The following is a 17,646-nucleotide window of genomic DNA, read 5'->3' on the forward strand; positions in this document are numbered from 1 at the left end:
GATTATATAATAAAAATAGCTAGACCAAGATATAAAATTTATTTATGCTCCATAGTCCTGCCCGGGGGATTATGGTGGCTGGTGGCCGCGCCTGGCTTAGTGACTCAGATTTTCCCGAGCCATTCTTATCTGTCAAGGAGCATACATGCAGCTTGTTTGTGTTTATTTTACACAAACATGGCTCTGTGGTGTATTATTAACAAGCCACGTCCTCTTGTCATGTACCTCTGTCTTAGATGGATATAGCTCCGAAATCTGGTTGCCCGTCATTGGCTGACCAGCCCTCATAGCACACCTTATTCCTAAATCAGACCAAAGCCACAATATATACTTAATATGTTTCTTCATATTGATGAGTTTCTGCCAACTGCATTTGCTGGAGGCAAGGTTGCACACTTGCTAAAATCAGGCTATAAGGAGAGACGGACCTGCTTGAAAAACAAAGTCGAGATAGTTGAAAAACAACAGGATAAAAGCTTCTTTGGGGAAGTCTAGGTACTTTATTCAGTTGCAAAATAGCAACAATCAAGCTCAGACTCTGACCTCCCAGTGTGAGGGAGGTGACTTTGAGAATTAGCAGAAAAGCCGAAAATTCTCCGAAAGTGGAGGCTGTGCTCCAAATTAACTTTTTCGGCTAAAAAGGGTTTTTAGCCATCAACAAGGTTAGAATCATACTTACTAGAAGATTCAGGATCTGTGTCCACTTGATGAACCAGTCTTTCAGGCAGCCATCACGCTCCGTCTTCTTTTTGTGAAAAAACACAGACAGAACCTCTTCCCCAGATTAAAACAGGGTCTGGACCATTCCACTATTAGTTAATGGGTCCTGCCATTTAACCATGGCATAAGAACTGGAAGTAACTGGATGCCAGTGGCGATCTGCTGCAGACTGACCTTTAACATCAGTTTGCAAAAAATTTAAAACGAACAAGACAAAAGTAAGATGTTCTTTTGGTGACCTTGGGGGGGATATAATTGCCCCTGTTTTGTTTTTAAAAGCCAATTTTTCAGAGTGTGATGAGCACGTTCAACAATTGCTTGTCCCATGGGGTTATAAGGAATTCTAGTTTTATATTTGATACAAAATTCCTTACAAAATGAAGTAAAATTGTTGCCAGTATAGGATGGCCCATTATCTGTCTTAATGGGTTTAGGCAATCCCATAGCATTAAAGGCTTGTAAGCAATGATCAATTACATCGAGAGGCTCTAGAGGCCTCTCTGGTATGTAGAGAAGCAAAAAGAAATCCTGAACAAGTGTCAATACAAACATGTATATATTTCAATTTTCCAAATTCTGCATAATGAGTTACATCCATTTGCCAAATATGATTAGGTATAAGACTCTGTGGATTAACTCCTAAATTCGGCACTGGAGATAATGTAATACATTTAGAACATTGTTTTACAATCATTCTTGCATGTTCTTTAGTGATCTTGTGTGGGAGCCTTAAGATATGGCTAGAGAGATGAAATTTATCATGATCATGTCTAGCCAAAGCAATAGGATCTGAAATTAAGGCCTCTCCTATCAGAGCCCTGTTGATGTAATCATTGCCTGCAGCTAAAGATCCATGAAGACCAGAATGAGCTCATATATGACCAATATAAAATGGATGTTTTCGTGCAAGAATGATGTTTTGCAATTGTGAAAACAGAGATCCTGCTGGCGTATTAAAGTTAAAGGTACCACAAGTCTCCAATAAGGGAATTGATTGTGCAACATATAAACTATCAGTAAAAATATTAAAAGCATCATTTACAGTCTCAAAGACATTCAGTACTGCTGTCAGTTCTGATAACTGAGCTGAGAGGCCAGGAGTCTCTATGACTATTTGTTGATTATTCATAAGATATCCAGCTCACCCTTTAGAGGAGCCGTCAGTAAAAATCAGTAGAGCATTATATAAAGGCTGTAAGGAAGTCATTTTAGGAAATATCACCTCATGTACACTTAACATTTTTATCAACCTATCTTGAGGATAATGATTATCTATAGTTCCTATAAATCCTATTTGAGCAAGCAACCAATCCGTACTGTGCTGCTTCAGCCAAGTATCTTTTCTATGCTATAAGGCTGAACAATGATATCTGGCTCTTTGCCAAAATAAGTTAGTGCCTGCTTCCTTCCAAGTATGATCATCTGAGCTACTGCTTCATAATATGACAGGATATTACATTTAGGAGAAATTCTCAAATGTATCCACATTAGAGGAGCCTTTTGTCACAACAATCCCATAGGCATATGAATCATATTAAAAATTAACAGATGTAAAGGCAAAGAGTAATCTATATAAGTGACAAATTGTTCTTCAATAGCTCTTTCCACTTGTAAGGCCAGCAATCCTTCTGAGGTTAAAGATCTATGGGAGGTAGGATCAGAACTCCCTTTAAGAATATCAAATAAAGGTTTCAATTCCCCTTTAGTAAGCTTTAAATAGGGGTGAAGCCAATTAATATCACCTAACAATTTTTGAAAATCATTTAAAGTTTTTTAAGTTGTCCCTGCAAATAACTATCTTCTGGGGGAAAACAGCTTGATTTGTAAGTCTAAAACCCAAATAATTATAAGGATCCTGAGTTTGTATCTTCTCAGGAGCTATTTGTAGTCTTTTATCAGCTAAGGCCTTTTGTAAATCTCTATAACACAAAAGCAAATCCTGGGGGTCTTTTCCCGCCATCAAGACATCATCTGTGTAATGGATGATGTAAATCATGGGCCATTGTCGTCTTACAGGCTGAATGGCTTGTGCCACAAACTTTTGACATAAGGTAGGACTATTATCCATGCCCTATGGGAGAACTGTCCACTGATATCTCTTCATAGGTTCTTTAAATTTTATAGAAGGAACACTAAAAGCAAATCTTTCACAATCCTTGGATTTCAAAGGAATAGTAAAGAAACAATCCTTCAGGTCTACCACAATTTTATAATATCCTTTAGGGATGGCTACTGGAGACAGAAGCCCAGGTTGTAAAGTTCCCATAGATTTNATGGTCGCATTAACCTTTCTTAGATCTTGTAACAATCTCCATTTACCAGATTTTTTCTTGATAACAAAAATTGGAGTATTCCAAGGAGACTGAGATTCTACTAAATGTCCTGCCTCTAATTGCTCCTGCACTAGTGAAGAGGCGGCTTCTATTTTCTCTTTAGGTAAAGACCACTGATCCACCCACACCAGAATATCATTAAGCCATTGAATTTTATCAGCATGGGATTTAGGCAAGATAGTGGCCATTACTAAAAATACCCCAAACCTCTTGTGTTAGGGGTTTAGGACCTTCAAAAGTCTTAATACCTCGTCCTTTCTTTCCTAGCCCATGACCAGGCAAAAATTCTTGTCTGAGCATTGCTTGGTCACCACCCCATTAGGACTGCATATTATAATGCCCATCTGTGACAAGAGATCTCTTTCCCATAGAGTAACAGGCAAATTTGACATATGGCTGAATTTGTCCTGATTTGCCTTCCTCATCTCTCCAGGTTAGCAATTTGGAGCTTCGTTTTGGGTTATTGGCATAACCAATTCCTTGAAGGTGAGTAAGCGTATCAGACAAAGGCCAAGCTGAAGGCCAATCTTGTCCTCTAATAATTGTTACATCAGCTCCAGTATCTATTAATCCTTCAAAGCTTTTTCCTTCAGATGTCAATTTAAGGTTAGGTCTCTGATTAGTAATAGATTGAACCCAATGCACACCAGAGGAGTCAAAGCCACCTTGTCCTCTCTCATTCTTAACAAATCTGGATGGTAGCAGATGTAAAGGAGCTAAGACAAGTTGAGCAATTCTCTGGTGGGCTGGTACAGTTATAACACCATGAGGGGAAGCAGCCATGATTTTAATGTCTCCCTCATAGTCATTATCTATAACACCTGGATAAATCTGCAGACCTTTTACAATAGAACTGCTTCATCCTAAAAGAAATCCACAAGTTTCTGCAGGTAGAGTTCCAAAAACTCCTGTAGGCAGAGTTTGAACTCCCATTTCTGGGGTTAATACTGTGTGGATGATAGGACAGAGGTCCAATCCTGCATTTCCTGGGGTTCCCCTGACAAGTTCAAAAATGGATTTCTTTGGCTGGGCAACAGCTTCATGGCCCCATAAGCTCCTTGCTGTGGGTATTTCAGGGCCTGGGGCTGGCCCCTCCTCTCATTTTCCGGCAATGGACGGCCTGTAATGTCTGACTTGGATTTACACACCCTAGCCCAATGGTTGCCCTTCCTGCACTGAGGACAAACTCCTGGAACAGGGCCGGCTTGCCCACTCTTGGCACCTTTATTCTTAGGACAATCAGTTTTAAAATGACCCAAAACTTCCACACTTAAAGCATGCATTATTCCCTCGTTTCTGTGAAAGCATTGCTTGTACGGTGGTTCCTTGCAAAGCAGAGGTGAAAGCCAAACTCTGATTACTTGATGGCCCAATCTCTGCACAAAGATGGATATATCCCACTAGATCCATCTGTCCTTTGTGCAGTCAGATAACGGCGAGACACATTGCATTAGCGTTCGCATAAGACAATTGTATAATGAAAGGACTTCTGTGTCAGAATCTCCAAGAATCCTACTAGCTGCTATTAATAGCCTATCCACAAAGTTCTGGTAAAGCTCATCAGGACCCTGCGGAATGCTGGCTAAACTTCCACCAAGATCCCCTTTAGCTGGCAACTGTTTCCAAGGGCAGCCATGGCAACCTGCACATACACTCCAACAGGAAAACCAATCTGATTAGCATTGCCTTTCATATCGACCTTCTCCCAAAAGCATCCCAGTCTGGATTACCTGTCTGAGCATTTAAAGCGGAAGTTTTCTTACTGGTTTCTCGCCATTCAGAATCCCAAAGTAAGAAATCTCCTCCTGAAAGAGCAGCCTTACATAGAGTCTTCCAATCTTGGGGGGGGGGGGGGTTAAGTGCAACTCCATGACAGTATCCAATAATGCTGTGTAAAGGGAACTGTAGGGCCATATTGTACAACAGCTGTTTCTAACTCCTTTATCACCTTGAAATCCAAAGTCTGGTGTTGTCTGATTCTATTATTTTGCTGGCCAATTATCTCAACTACAGGAAAGGCTAGCACATCAGACGTATCCAGTCCCCTCCCATGAGCCTGAATCACAGCTCTTTCTGGCAGCACTTGGTACATTTCAGAAGAGTTGCTCTTCCCTGTATCTGACACCCTTTTTAGCTCCCGAAGCTCATTAGTCAATTTCTGCAACTTAATTTCAAACTCTAATTTACTTAGTTGCATGTCCATTTAAGTAGCATCTCCTATAGTGGAGGCCATAGGTGGGGCGGGAGACTTTCAAAGAGGTCAATCCTCATCAAAATACATGGCGGCTCCTCTTTCTGAATGATCTTCCTTGTCTAAAGTTAGCTCATCACTAGAGTCTCTATATCTTTCTAATTTAGGGTTGAGAGGGCCCCTTTCTGAGAAAGTCCTCTCTGACAGGTGCTCTTCCTGAGATTCTTCAAGCTCTGCCTGGGTACTATCTGACCCCTGCAAGATCTCCTTTTCAATAGCATCTTTTAGGAGCGCACAGAGGCAAAGGGTGAAATTATCTGCCTGTGTGTTTTTTAAAGCTTCTCCAACTCTCTCCCAGGTTCTGTTATTTAAAGTTTTTTCTTCCCTGAACCATGGGCAACAAGAATCTATCTTATCTAAAAAAAATTCTAACAATTGTTCTTCAAACCCTACTCCTCTCGCCTGAAGCAGCTCTTGAAAGCTGTGGACAACCGCCTGTTTGGGACTTTCTAGTCCCATATTTTGCTGTCAAACCCTAAGTGGAATCAGCACCGGGTTAGCACTGTTCCAACTTAGCCTGTATCCTATCGCACCTCCAGCAACACTTTAAAAAAATGAAGTTTAAAACCAGCGCTGGCATAAATACCAGTTGCTCACTGTGCTCCATACGATCTTTTTCTTCCCTTCTTGTGGAGCTCCACACAAGACAGCGGTCCCTCAGTGTTTTCCTGCCGTTTTCAGGCCCCTGTTCCAGGCACCAATCTGTAGTAGGAGGCTGGCCCACGGCCCACATGAACGGGGTATTCCTGGAAGGCGGGCTAGGGCTGAAAGAGAGAGACTAGACGGCGAGAAAAGAATGAAGTCAAGACAAATTTTTCTCTGATCAAGGCCCGCGAGTTTACTAAGAGACTGTGCTTAAAAGGGGGAAGGCCCATTCTCCCCGCCAGTCCATCCTTGGTGCTTTGTTGCCATGCTGTCAGCACTTGGTCGCCAGGCTGTTGCTTATTCAGGAATGTCTCAGGAAGACAGGTTCAGCCTCTGGCAGGTAGCAGAATCTCAGGGCAGTTGACACTTCCAAAAGAAGCCAGCCAAGTCAGAAAGCTGCAAGGCAGGTGGCTCCACCTCAGTGGCGACAAGGTCTGCATCAGCCAGCTTCAGGCTCTGGGAGGCTACACTCCAGGTGAGGCACTGAAAAGCATTTTAAGAGCAAAGTACCTCAATAAACACAAGGATAAATGAAAGAAAGTGAGCCAAAACTAGGGCGAGGCAGCTTAGTATGGGAGAAACCCAGGCACAAGCCAGACTAGAGCTATCAGATAACAGGACTTTGGCATAGCACCCATACCTGACATCTTTAATACCTTGACACTTCCTCTGTATTCTATCCTACTTGGAAACTGCCCCTGCCTCTATGCCTAGAACACTCTAGCACAACAGTAGCTCTTCCTGTATATTGAACTTAGGTTGGTTCTTTGCCTCTCTGGTTCTGTGGTTGCTGTGACATCAACTTGTAATGCATCTGTCTCTTGCTTGCTTTCCAGAGAATCAGAGTTCTATAATGGAGACTGAAGGTTATGGCACATCCTTTTAATTCCAGCACTCTGCATGCAGAAGCAGGCAGATCTCTGAGTTTTGGCATCCTGTTCTAAAAAGTGAGTTCCAGCATTTCCAGGGCCACACAAAAGTGATGTGTGTGTGTGTGTGTGTGAGTGTGTGATTTACTAATTAAGAAATAAAACAAATATGGAATTGGAACCAGAAGTGGGATTCTTCAATATTTTCTGGAGGTCAGTAGAATCCTTCTGAGTGTTCTGTTACTCATGGGTTCTGGTACTCATGGCCCTGCACTTCCAGCCCCATCGTCCTCCTATCTTCTAGGAACTAAGCTGAGCCTAAGCAGCTGCTCAAAAACTATATTTACTGCTTTTTTGACTCCTGCTATTGAGGACTGGCCGATATGAATTGGTCCCCAGTAACCTTTATGCACTGGCCTTCCAGAAACAGAGCTCCTCAGCCATCCTCATGTTGTTCAAGGGAAGGAAAGTGAGGAGGCAGGTTCCTCCAGGTTGCATAGAGTAGAGATGGGCCTCAGATCCACAGTCTGGAATCCTAGATACATGTTACATCCACTATACAAATATAGCTCTCTGTCCACAGTTCTGGTTGTCTCCAGGTATGGCAGAGTGAATTATGGATTCCCAATGAACATCCTTTTCATGTGGCCAACAGGAATCTCAAACCACCCAGGAGGTCAAAGATCCTTGACACAAATGAATTCCACATCCCTTTTGTCAGTTTATAGTAAGAGGTCACTATTCCTGATGTTCGCTTCCTGTCTTAATTGCTGCTGAATAGAAGCACTTTATATCACTAGGACAGATGTCTGTATGAATTCACCATGATCAGACAAGGCCCATGGCCTCAACAAGAGCTCCTTGGATGAGCAACTGAGAATCTGTTACCTGAACTGAGGTGAATCAGCACTGCTGCTTGACTTGCTCAGTGCCACTCCACCTCACCCTGTCCCTGCCGAGGATCTCAAGTTATGCCTATATCTGCATGTGAGCTAGGCCCACATAGGCCAGGACACGGTTCTAGGTACCCACTCCTCAATTATGCAGGATTTTTTTCACCAATGTACTCATGTAAATACATTACTGTCACCTCATTACTGTCACTGGTTACATCTTACTGAGAACAGTAGTTGCTTGTCAAAACCCAGTCCTATTACAAATCTGGGCCATGGTCAAGTATACCAAGGTACTCATTGGGTTGGCAGTGCCAGAACTCCACGCTGTACTGAACGCTGATGGTGGTGTGGTGGTGAGGTTATCATGTGTTGTTTATAGGCCCCAAGATCCCTATGGGTCAGCTTGATTAAATCTCTGGCTATAGAAGTGGAGTGTCTTTGATAACGCGTGTCCAGCCTCATTGGAGGCATCAGTGGGGTTGGCCTGAGAACTTGAGACTTCCTACTGGCACAGCTTCACTGGGAAGGCAGAGTTTTTCACAGTATGCTAGCAACTGGCATATCACTCTGTCATTCAAAGCTTGATAGCCATTTTCATTTGGACTCATTGTGGAACGAAGGACAGATAAGAGCAACGTCCTTATTAAAGATCACTTCCACTTCTCTGTCTTCCTCAAATGAAAGAGTGGCAGGCAAAATGGTATGTACCTTCCTTTTAATAGCAAAGGATTACTAGGTGAGTCCTTGGAGCTAGGAGATGTATCCATTTTGGTTTTTGAGACAGGGTGTCATTATCTCAGGCTGTCCTCAATCTAGTTTTGCAGATATAACTCGATCTTAGGTCACATGACTACCACATCACAGCAGCTAGGATTAAAAGTGGGACTGGTGAGGACAGCACTAGTCACTGAGCTCTGGATTCTACATGTTAGGCAATCGCTCTGTCAATGGAGTCATGCCTACAGTTACTATCCCCACTCTCTGCAAGCAGTAACTTTTTTCACATTTATTTTATTTATTCATGACATGTCCCTACATTTCTTTTAGATGGAACAAAATTTAGGACAAAAATTTTGCAAGTGGTTTGGTCTCTTTATCTCTCCACTGGTGGTCCTGCCTGGCTATCAGAGGTGCCCTCATCAGGTTCTATATCTCTACTGCTATGAGTCTCATCTAAAGTCATCAATAGACCCCTGGGACCCTCCTCCATTTCAGGTCTCTGGAAAGTCCTAGTGAAACTTCGCACCCACCATCCTACCAACTGAAGATTTCCATTTGTTCTGGCCCTCTGGCTCTCTCCCCTTTTTCACATTATACCTAATCCAACCCCTCCCCCATACACTCAGCATTCCAGTCCCCATGCCCTCTCCAACCCAGTTACCTCCTTCCCTCCTTCTGCCTCCTGTGGCTATTTTATTCCCCATTCTAAGTGAGATTCAAGCATCCTCACTTGGGCCTTTCTTCTTGTTTAGTACTTTTAGGTTTGTGGAGTGTAGCTTTGGTATCCTGTACTTTATGGCTAACATCGACTTTAAGTGAGAACATTCTCTGTATTATGTCCTTTTGGGTCCAGGCTACCTAATTCAGAATGATACTGTCTTTACATCCCAATATCAAACAGATCCTCCACCAACTCCTCCCTCTCCTCCTCTGTACTGGATAGTTTTGTGTCAACTTGACACAGCTGGAGTTATCACAGAGAAAGAAACTTCAGTTGAGGAAATGCCTCCATGAGATCCAACTGTAAGGCATTTTCTCAATTAGTGATCAAGGGGGAAAGGCCCCTGTGAGTGGGACTATCTCTGAGCTGGTAGTCTTGGTTCTATAAGAGAGCAGGCTAAGCAAGCCAGGGGAAGCAAGCCAGTAAGGAACATCCCTCCATGGCCTCTGCATCAGCTCCTGCTTCCTGACCTGCTTGAGTTCCAGGTCTGACATCCTTTGGTGATGAACAGCAGTATGGAAGTGTAAGCTAAATAAACCCTTTCCTCCCCAACTTGCTTCTTGGTCATGATGTTTGTGCAGGAATAGAAACCCTGACTAAGACATCCTCCTTTGAGAAGTATCACCCAAATGGACCTAACATATCTATAGAACAACTTGTCTAAATACAAAATAATATACTTTCCTCTTAGCACATCACAGAACCTTTTCCAAAATGACCAAAAGGTGGTCACAAAGCCAACATCAACATATAGAAGAAGATTGAAATGCCTTGCATCTTGTCAGATCCCCATAGATTAGGGCTGGAGTTCAACAACAACAGAAACAAGAGAAAGCCTACATACTTATGGCAACTGAACAACTCTACTCTGTGATCAATGGGTCAGGGAAGAAATGAAGAAATTAAAGATTTTCTAGAATTCAATGAAAACAAGGGCACAATGTATACAAACCTATGACACACAATGAAAGCAGTGGTAAGATTAGTATTCATAGCCATAAGTGCCTTCATAAAGAAATTAGAGAGTTTGCATGTATCTTAGTTATATTTCCATTGCTGGGAAAAGACACCATGACCAAGGAACTCTTACAAGGGGCAGCATTTAATTGGGCATAGCTTACAGGTTCAGAAGTTCAGTCTATTATCATCACAGCAGCAAGCATGGATACTGGAGAAGAAGCTGAGAGTCCTACATCTTATTCCAAAAGCAAACAGGAGAAAACTGCAGTACCCAAGCAGCTAGGAGAAGGAATCTCAAGAGACCATCTGAAAATGACACAATTCCTCCAAGAAGCCCACATTCCCCAATAGGGATACTCCCTGGGTCAAGAATATTCAATCCACCACATTCCACTCCATGGCCCCCATAGACTCATTCAAAGACATGAGTCTAGGGGTGCTATAAGTGATAGCATAATGCAAAATACATTTAGTCCAACTTCAAAAATCCCATAGTCTATACCAGTCTAAATTTCAAAATTCAAAAATTTCTTCTGTGATTCATGAAATTTCTTCACTGTAATTCCCTATTAAATCAAATCAAACAAACAAAAAACCAGATTAGAAAATCACAGAATATACAATACCATTCCAAAACATCATAGTGGGGAAATACTGCATAAAAGCAAGACCAAAAACCAGCTGGAGAAACTTGCCTCTCTTGCTCTGCCCTCTGTAGCACTCTAGGCCCTGGTTGACTCCTCCACACTGCTGCTGGTATCTTGGTGTCAACCTATGGTACTGACATCTCTAATTTGCTGGAGTCTTCCATTGCAACTAGGCATCACCAATAGCCTCTCAAAGGCTCTCTTCACTTTTGTGGTAGTGCATATCTACACATATTACTTGAGGTAGAGGCAAGAGGATCTTGTGTTTGAGGCCAGACTGGGCAATATCTGAAACACAGCTTCTTTGTGCTCTAAGTAAACATTTCTCAGAAGATTTCACCTCAGTGATGCTGGTCTCTTCTTTATCGCCACTAGGTTCTTAGCTCCAGCAAAACAGCATTAATTTTCCAAGTAGTCCATTCTATTCTTGACACTAAAGACAGAGCCACATGGCTGAAGCTGCTGAGTTCTGCTGTTTGCTGGATCTGAAATTTGACTCCCTTATTCTATTACATAATCACCAGACTTCTATTTTCCAACTCCTTTACTGCCTAAGCTTGGCTGTCCTGGAACTTGCTCTGTAGATTGACCTTGAACTCAGAGATCTGCATGGTTCTGTCTCTTGAATCCTGAGATTAAAAACTTGTACTACCCTTCCTAAACTTGAGCTTTTCATCGCCTAGAATTTGCTCTGTCTCAGACTGCCCTTGAATTCAGAGATCAGTTTGTCTTTGTCTCCTAGATTAAAGGTTTTCATGCCTGGGCCAAAGCTTTTCATAGGCACTCTTTCTCTAGACCTGGATCAAAGCCTGTGCCCTCCATGTCTGGATTGTAGTTCATTCCAGATTTAAAGTACAAATAAAAACAGTAACCAAGAAGCTTGTTCAACTCCAAAAGCATAAACAATAAGCTTAGTAGAGTGGGATCAGTTCATGTCTACTTCCTGTTGCCCTTTATTCTTTGAACCATGCATTTGTGCTTTTTCTATTTAAGTGTGCTATGCTTGATCAAAATGCTATTCATAAGACTGAACCAAAGGATAAAGTGTAAAGTAGGCTTTTTTTTTTTTTTTTGAAAATTCCCATGTCAGTGCAATGAATCTGAATTATTTTACTTTAGCCTCAGGCAGACTCTTTAGACAAGGGCAAAAAAACAACCACATTCATTCTTCACCATATCACAAGAATAGTCTCTGGCCACATACTAACCTACTTTTCCTTTGAAAACACTTGAAGCAGGCCCTCATAGTTTAAATAACCTTGAGCACCAGTGTTTTGCATATTCCTCCTAGGGTGACCCATTAAGCCCCACTTAAATCATTCTACAGCTTTCAAATCTAAATTCCCCAGATCCCTATTCATCCAAACAAAAACTTGGTTAGGTCTATTACATTAATACCCCAGTACCTGGTACCTGCTTCTATTTTGGTTAGATTTCACATGTCCATTTGAAAAGACATCATGACCAAGGCAACTTTTATAAGGGACAACATTTATTGGGGCTAGCTTATAGGTTCATTATCATCATAGTATGAAGCATGGCAGCATCCAGGCAGGCATGGGACTGGAGAAGGATCTGACTGTTCTACATCTTGTTCTGAAGTTGAACAGGAGAAGACTGCTGTCTTCCAGGCAGCTAGAAGGAAGTGTCTCAAAGACCATCCCTACAGTGACACAGTTTCTCCTGCAATCCCACACCTCCCAATCTTGCCACTCCCTGGGTCAATCATAATCAATCCACCACATCATACAAGAAACTTAAAAATACATATGAAAGCCATAGGGTAGAAAACAGGCAAACACACATAAGAGGAGTATGTGGAAGGAAACAATTCAACTTAGGGTTGAAATCAATCAATTTGAAACAAAGAGAACAATACAAAGAATCAACAAACCAAGAGCTGGTTCTTTGAAAAAATCACCAAGATAGACAAACCCTTAGTCAAACTACCTAAAAGACAAAAAAGATCATAACCAAATTAACAAAATCAGAAACCACTAGGAAAACTAATTACCACTGAGGAAATTCATAGAATCATTAGGTCTTACTTCAAAACTCCACACTACTCAAAACTGTGAAATATATATGAAAGGAATGCTTTTCTAGACAAATATCACTTACCAAAGTTCAGTCAAGATCAGGGAAAGCATCTGAATATTCCTGTAGCTCCTGTGGAAATAGAAGCAATCATTAAAACCTCCCAACCAGATGATTGTATCACAGAGTTCTACTAACCTGTCAAAGAAGAGTTAATGCCAATACTCTTCAAACTATTCAACAAACAGAAGCAGAAGAAACATTACCAAACTCATTATGAGGCCACAATCACCCTGATACCTAAATCAAACAATGACCTAGTAAAGACAGTTTTAGACCAATATCCCTTTAGGAGCACTGATACAAAAATACTCAATAAAATACTTGCAAAGAGAATCTAAGAACACATCAAAGACATCACCCACCATGATCAGGTAGGCTTCATCCCAAAGATGTAGGGATGGTTCAATATAGGACAATCTAACAACACAATCTACCATATAAACTAAAAGCAGAAGACCATATGATTATCTCATTAGATGCTGGAAAAGCCTTTGACAAAATCCAAAACCCCTTCATCTTAACAGTCTTAGAGAGATCAGGGATACAAGACAAGGATAATCAAAGCAATATACAGCAAGCTGATAGTCAAAATCTAAATGGTGAGAAATTTAAAGTAATTCCACGAAAATCAGAATAAAAGAAGGCTGCCCACCCCCACCCCCCTTAACTATTCTATACAGTACTTGAATTTCTAGCTAGAACAGTGATTTCTAGCTAGAGTAATAAGACAACAAATGGAGATCAAGGGGATACAAACTGGAGAGAAGTCAAAGTATTGCTATTTGCAAATGATTTCATAGTATACATCAGTGACCCCAAAATTCTATCAGGGAGCTCCTACAGCTAATAAACTCCTCCAGCAAAGTGGCTGGATTCAAAGTAAACTCAAACAAATCAGTAGCCTTCCTTATCCAAACATTAAATGGGATGAGAAAAGAAGTTACAAAAACAATACCCTTCACTATAGCTACAAGTAATATAAAATAACTTGGTGTAACTTTAACCAACCAAGTGGAAGACCTGGAAAACAAGAAGTTTAAGTCTCCGAAGAAAGAAATTCAGGAAGATATCAGAAAATGGAAATATCTCCCATTTTCTCAGATCAGTAGGAATAACAGTGAAGATGGGTGATATTTCCTAGTTCTATCCATTTGACTGCACAGTTAATGATGTCCTTGTTTTTAATAGCTGAATAGTACTCAATGTGTAAATGAACCATGTTTTCAGTATCCATTCTTTGGTTTAGGGGTATCTGGGTTTTCAGGCTCTGCATATTAATAAAGCTGCTATGAACATGTTTCCTTGCAATATGGTGGAGAATCTTGTGTATCTCAGGGGACATATAGCTGGGCCTTCAGGTAGGACTATTTCCAATTTTCCAAGAGGTGATGATTGCACTAGTCACTGAACCATGAGCTTCCTACATGCTAGGCAGTGATTCTGTCAACTGAGCTATGTCTACAATGTCTACAGCTATGATCCTCTGTGATCAGCCTATTATTATTATTAAGTCATAATCTCACTGTGTAACTCACAGAGGCCTGTAATCAATCCTGCTTTGGTATATTTGGTGCACAGAGAACAACACACTAGGCCACAGAGGTGTTTCTCTTGGTGACCACTATTTAGGCTTCCTCTGCCACCACTTCATCACAGTGTTTCCAGCACCCTGATGCCTCTCTTGTCTGTCTGCTAAAGCATCTTGGGGCAACTTTCAAAGGCTAATCTCAGGGCTTCAATGAATGAACCCACTAATCCACATCGCACATTGGAACCAGACCTGCAGATTCTTCCTGTATGTGCTTTCAAGCACCTGCACATACGAGACAGATGATCTTTCCTTCTCCAGTTATGCTGGTGTGACTTCTCAGTGCTATTTAATTGCTAATATTGATGGATAGGGTTATTCTGAGGGAGAAACGAGACAATCCTGGGCAGGGTTTGGAAAGTAAAGATTCAGTCCTCCAGGTTGGAAGAGCTATTGTGTTCCTAAGCTAGCTCTAATTACTCTTTGCTTTGTAAGGAGGTAGTTCTCAATGGCTTTGTCCCAGGAGCACCTGCTGAAATGTGCGCATCAGTTTCTGATCAGTACAGGGAGAACATTATCAGAAGGGCAAATTCTCAGATAAAAACCAAAATGTGTAGAAAGATCTTTCATAATCATGGATAGACTCAGTTTGACCATGTTATCAGTTTTCATTGAATTGCATGGATAATTCAAAGACTACAAGAAATTTTCTATTTCAATAGTTGATACAAGCCGAAAGGTGATTAAAACGTTGGAATGGACTTGTAAAATACCACAATAAAGATGTCATGACACTAATAAAAGGTGAGGTAAACAATCATGCGTCAGAGTAGAGACCCAAGGTAGAGGAGACTTCTCTTTGACAAACAGGTTATCACCTCTTGAACACTTGATGCCAGCTGAAACAAGCTGAACATCTCCTACATATGTACAGGAAAGTCTAGGTCCAGCCTGTGAGTGTTCTTTGGTGTTTCAGAATCTGAGAGCCCCAAGGGTAGAAGTTAATTGATTCTATTGGTCTTCCTGTGGAGTTCCTATCCTCTTTGAGGCCCATAATCCTTCCTCCTTATTCTTCCATAAGAGTTCCCAAGCCCCATCCAGTGTTTGTATGAGGGTGTGTGCATTTGTCTGAGTCAATTGCTGAGAGGAGCCTCTCAGAGGACAGCTATGCTAGCCTCCTGTCTACAAGCATAACAGAGTATCATTAATTGTATGAGGGAGTGTTGCTTGGCTTTGGGATATTGGTTGGCCATTCCCTCAGTGTCTTCTGCAACCCACATGCATGGATTTCTTGTAGACAGGATAAATTTTGGGTTGAAAGTTTTGTGGGTAGCCCCTATACTGGGGTTCTTGCCTGGCTATAGTAGGTGGCCTCTTCACGTTCCATATCTCCAATGTAGTGAGTCCCAGGTAAGGTTATTCTCATTGATTCTTAGGTGGATCCCTCATCCCAGGTCTCTGTCTCTTCCTGGAGATAGCCTCTTCTCCCCACCCATCAGATGCAGATTTCCATTCATTCTCAGGCCTATCTATCCATCTCTCTTCACCCTCCCCACACCTTATCCCCCATTTCCTTCCCCATCCCCTCTCCTCCCAGTTCCTTCCCTCCATCTGCCTCTCATGACTATTATCCCTTCGAAGTAAAATTCAAGCATCCTTACTTGTGCCTTCCTTATTGTTTAGCCTTCTTAGGTCTGTGGAGTATAGTTTAGGTATCCTAGACTTTTTGGTTAATATCCACACTGACTGGGGAGTCTACTTGGTAGGGAGAATGGGTAGCATAGTGAGATTAAAGAGAGGCAGAAGAAATCTGGACTTCCATCTCAGTGTAAACTAACAAAAAATTCGTGATCCTGAGGAAGGTGCAGTGAGTCTTGGGCGGAGGATATGAAACTTACTGGAGGAGGTGTACTTGAGCTGGGTCTTCCATCAATGGGGCACAGGAAGTGGAGCCTCTGGGAAGTGAATTATGTCTCTGGGTTATTATAATTCCTTAAAGTCAAGGAATGGAAAACCGTTTGTCCATCCCAAAGGCAGTTGCTGACAAGGTCAATGCTATTATTCTGTGAGCTCCTCGCTATTATGCTTACTGGGCATTGGGGTTATAACATGGGGATGAAGAAAGAGCCCCAAGAATCAGGGAGTGACTATGATTTTCCAGGTTAGGGCAGTGCATCACAGCACTTTACACCCACTTGCTTCTTTTGGGTGGAGTGGCTATCATGGAGAGAAGTGTGTCTCTAGGTATGTGACCTTATGTTCTCAGAAGCCCTCTGACCAGCTCTTCCAAAGAGTGGTCATCCTTAGCTTTCGGAACCAACAGGGGTGGTGCCAGACATCCTTCCAGTGCAGCCAAACAAATGTCAGAGGCAGTGAATCAAGGCGGAGACTACATCTCATTGCCAGCTGATGGGGTTGTGGGAGTTTCGGTGGGTTGATTTATTCAGTCTGTTGACCATGTTCTGTTTTCTGTATAACTTTTTAATACACAGATATGGGCCTAGAATACAAGGCAGGAGTTCTGGGCATCTCCAAAACACCTTAGTGCTTGTCGACTGTGCCATTTTTCTGCTGGATTCCTAAACCACAGGCTCCAGGGCTCTGAAGCCAAGGTGCACCCTGCATTTGTTAATAATCCTTGAGAGTCCATCTCTGTAGTCATCATTAGCCAGTGTGCAGAGGTAGGAGAAACTCCTGGCTGATTAGATACACAATTCGCTACAGTGTGATGGGAGAGTTCAGATCCACACAGGGGGCATCTCTAGTCTATTCCAAAATCTTTGGGTATCACTGGGTTTCAGGCATGCTCTATTTCTGTTTTAGATGCAGAGTGGTCTTTCCACCCTCTCTGCCTTATCACTACAGAAGCACACTAGTGTGCTACTAGATAGCTAACATTCCAGCCCTCTACAACAAGCAGATGATGAAGAAAATGAAGACCTGACCGCTTAGTTCAAGTTGATGACCAGTGAGAGAAATGAGCTCCAAGGTTGCCTGTTCTTCATCTCTGAAGGTTCCTTGGACAATAAGTATTCATTGTTTCAAACATATAATGTCAGTCTAAGACTGCAATGTCACAGTCATCTTATCCTTTTAAGGTCTTGGGTTCCAAGTTCTAGAAGGCTGTACAGCATGTCCCTGTGCCCAACTCATGTCCATAAATGCTTCTCAGAAGAGAGTCAGAACCTGATACTTGGGAAGGAATGAGATTAGAACTGGTCTCTTCTGCTTCTTCCACGTGAAAACCTGAGCCTGT

At 41.9% G+C, this 17,646-nt stretch overlaps 1 long non-coding RNA gene across 1 annotated transcript; it reads right to left on the reverse strand.

Annotated features, from left to right (window-relative positions):
• Positions 1-6,298: 6,298 nt before the first annotated feature.
• On the reverse strand, positions 6,299-17,638 carry LOC110309723. The gene is made up of 3 exons (XR_002379732.1): positions 16,289-17,638; positions 12,884-12,931; positions 6,299-6,432 (listed from the first exon to the last, which is right to left on the reverse strand). It is a non-coding gene; the product is annotated as an uncharacterized LOC110309723 (long non-coding RNA).
• Positions 17,639-17,646: the final 8 nt, after the last annotated feature.

This window comes from Mus caroli, chromosome 14 (assembly GCF_900094665.2).
Source record: "Mus caroli chromosome 14, CAROLI_EIJ_v1.1, whole genome shotgun sequence".
NCBI lineage: Eukaryota > Metazoa > Chordata > Mammalia > Rodentia > Muridae > Mus > Mus caroli.